The sequence below is a fragment of the Anneissia japonica genome, unplaced genomic scaffold, assembly GCF_011630105.1.
Source record: "Anneissia japonica isolate Jap-2015-1 unplaced genomic scaffold, ASM1163010v1 scaffold287623_len557403_cov176, whole genome shotgun sequence".
Lineage (NCBI taxonomy): Eukaryota > Metazoa > Echinodermata > Crinoidea > Comatulida > Comatulidae > Anneissia > Anneissia japonica.
In genome coordinates this window covers 556,410-559,955 of record NW_022683923.1, presented here as the reverse complement: position 1 = coordinate 559,955, position 3,546 = coordinate 556,410, and the positions used below count along the sequence as shown (strand labels likewise).

Sequence of the window (3,546 nt, the reverse complement as noted above, 5' to 3'; positions counted from 1 at the left end):
TTCTTGTTTGTATACTTGGTTAGCCTATACATGGGTTTTTAATCGTTTGTAATTTTAGTATTTATTATTTAATGTGTTTCTTTGGTATTATTGTACATTTATTTTATAGTTTATACATGACTAACATATGATATTATATCTGTCTCTTATACCACAAGCTACAGGTACCGGCAAATATGCCTTTCAAGTAGTGTATTTGTGTTAACAGTATCAAAAAAAGTGATAATTATTTTTATGTGAAATGACTCAAATGTTTAATTTCTGACTTGTTTTACTGTGTAAAAATTACGCAATTATATGCAATCTTTAAATATATTACCCACTTGTCATTTTTTGAATCTTATCAACAGAAAAATGTTTCACGGTGATTAAACTAAATACTGTTCATTCTAACTATACCTAGCCGTGACTACTGGAAAGAAAACACTGGATCCGACATCAAATTGGTTGTCATATTTTTTTTTTTCACTGCATGATTTTTTCTTTAGTATGATTTTATTTTGTATATCATAGTATGCGAAGACGCCCACTAAACCAATAATATATGTCATTGTGACGTAGACAAGCAATAATTATACAGTTGTATATCTAATACATCAAGTTAAGAAATTTACCGGTACGTATTACGGAGGAGATACAACAGGAGAGCATCAAGCACAGAAAATATTACCAGAAGAATCGGATTGGCATCAGGAGTTATGAGGAATCTAAACTCAGTCTGGGGTCCCAGAATATATCAACCCCAACAATAATAAACCCCAAAAATATAACTATAGAGTTCCCGTGCTCGCAATAGCTATGTACGGAAGTGAATCTTGGACTGGAAATGTTTGAGATGGCATGCCTACGAAAAATTATAGGAGTCACTAAGAGAGATTGTCTGCGAAACACCTATATCAGAGATTTTACTGACTGCCAATTAACCATCACACAAAAAAATTAAAAATGTAACAACTGTCATATTTGGCCACATAACTTAAATGAAAGATGGGAAAATATCCCAAAATCACACTAAATGGCAGAATCCATGGAAACAGACCTAGGGGAAGTCCACCAAAAAGATGGACTGACAACATTAAATCCAGGACACTGTCTTGGTATTAACATCATTGGAACACTACATAGGAAAGCTCTAGATAGACCAGAGTGGAAAACATCATGAAAAGACTGTCATCTTCAAGATAATCCTAGGAGGACGACATTATGTTGAAGTCAGTTGATATCTAATACCTTTGGCATGATTTAATACATATATTATCAATAAATAACATTTGGCCATAGGTACTTTCTTTTAATTTGAATCTGTTGATAAAAGATTATGACGGTGCCTTTCAATACCCAGTACAGCAAGCCCAAAACGTCGTGGTTAGGTTAATAATAATAATAATAATAATCATGAGCAAGTCTTCAGCGTTAGGTTAGTCAGAGATCTCGTTTTAAATATGCATTATGTTCTCAGAAAATTAGTTTGGTTACAAACTACAACATTTATAGCGTTATTTTTTTTTTACTTGAAATTTTTAGCTGGGATATAATTATTGATACTTACATAAAAAATATTCATGATGGCAGCATTATTTATTCATTCCCCACTACGTTGTAAATCTTAGTAGAAAATTCAGCGTTCAAACTAATCGATGTATATTAATTAAAGCGATGCGATTGAGACAAGACTTGGGCCACATGGCGGTGGTGTATTCAAAGTGCTGTTACCGGGGTAGCAATCAGCCAGGCAGTCAGTGTCTGTCAAGGTGTCAAGAGCTAGCAAGCTTCACCTTCATGTCATCTTTTGTTCTTTCGACAATCGTCGAACAATACAACTAGGAATTGTTCCATGGTGACCCTGGTTATTTCGAAGACCAACTTAATGTTTACTGATAACACATTGTTATGTAATGCTTACTGGTCCTACCCAATTGTAATATAGAAGATCGATATGCGGGCCTGCATGGTGGGATTAAACTAATAAATTGTTTATGAGGAATCGATAATTTAAAATATGTGTCCGACACTCTAGACGGTGCTAATTTCCAATACGCCTCACCTTACAGTATTTCTTGTAATATCAAATCCTCTCTGACACGTTTTTGTATGCACTTTAAAACAAAATAAAGTCGGGTTTTCCTTGCAGTTACCGATTTAAAATACAGTTTCAAACTCCATTTGAAAGATTAGTCTGTTATAAAGATGTTCTGCAAGATCAAGTACCATACGGAGTCTGAACTAGAAACCTTTATCAGTTTCAATTTTAAAGTGGTAGGAACATTTGTAGCCTATTATCGTATGCTACATCGAGTGTTCGTATTAGTTGCTAGGATAACAATAACATTAGGCGAAGAATGCCTACTAAAAATACACTGATAACTTTCCCATTGTAATTATCACCAGTATTGTAGTGTAAAAGGCCTGTGTACACACGAAATTCAAGGAGTATATTTACATTAAAGAGTACCATGCACTGTACACAGTTTTTCATACGTAGATGCATGTCAAGTGACTAAACCAGAGGCGCCAGGTGGTGCATTGGGTTATGCCGTCGAGTGGGCGAATCCCTTCACTCTCAGACGGTGATTATATTTAAAATTTCAATAGCAACTGAGCACCCTTATTTTTTTACGATGTGTCTGCAGTCACGATATGTTCTAATGAAGTTTGCCCTTGTGGCTGCGATTTTTTTTTTATCCGTACGAAATATGTGCATAAAACTCCTTCACTCTGCCGTCTCGATTTACTCCTGGCTATGTTTTCAGCCCTGTTTTCGAGTAAAATACTCTCGTTGTCTGTCAAATGCTGTACACTCGGGCAAGAACATGCACATTAGTACAAGAAAACAGCAAACACCAATATGAAAAAAAGTTTTTAAATTTTTTGTAGTTTAATTCTTGATAATACAACTTGTGTCCATTGACGTTTAATTGCATTTGTCCCCGAGCCGGAAGCTGACAAGTTGTTTCTTGTAGCCTGTATTTGACTTATATTTAATATTACATTTAGCTGTCTCAAAATATGCACCTCCACCCCACAACAGAGCATTATTGTGTGTAATATAATTTATAAATGAAGTCATAGCATTATAAAATATCTATTTTAAAAATCATGAAAATTTAGTTCAGCTTTAAGTAAAACGCAAATGGTTCTTTTCATTTTCATTAGCAGACAAACTGAACGGAACTGAAATTAAAAAAAAGTTTATCCCAATAGGGTCTATAATGTAATTTAATGAAAAACACGGCACCACATTCAGGGACAGGGTGGGTATAAAAACGGATAGGAGGGCCGACGAGAATTTTTTATTTAATATGGAGGGACTTCAACGTTTTTTGGTGAAAATGTGACTCGTCAAGTCATAGGCGTAGATCCCGGGGGGATGGGGGATATCCCCCCAATATTTGACAAGGGGGATGGTCCATTGTATCATCCCCCCAATATTTTGACTATGTATGGGATAAAATGGAGCTTTACACACTTCAAAAGACTGTCACAGAAATAACTTGCACTGTCTTATGCGCTTACAAAGATGAAAATTAGCATAATGTATTAATGTTG

The 3,546-nt window shown here is 34.9% G+C and overlaps 1 long non-coding RNA gene across 1 annotated transcript in view; it reads right to left on the bottom strand.

The window, feature by feature from the left end:
* Positions 1 to 2,339, bottom strand: part of LOC117103246 — a 10,372-nt gene extending 8,033 nt beyond the window's left edge. The window contains exon 1 of the long non-coding RNA XR_004444542.1: positions 1,550 to 2,339. This is a non-coding gene — a long non-coding RNA (uncharacterized LOC117103246). The remainder of the gene's footprint in view (positions 1 to 1,549) is intronic.
* Positions 2,340 to 3,546: the final 1,207 nt, after the last annotated feature.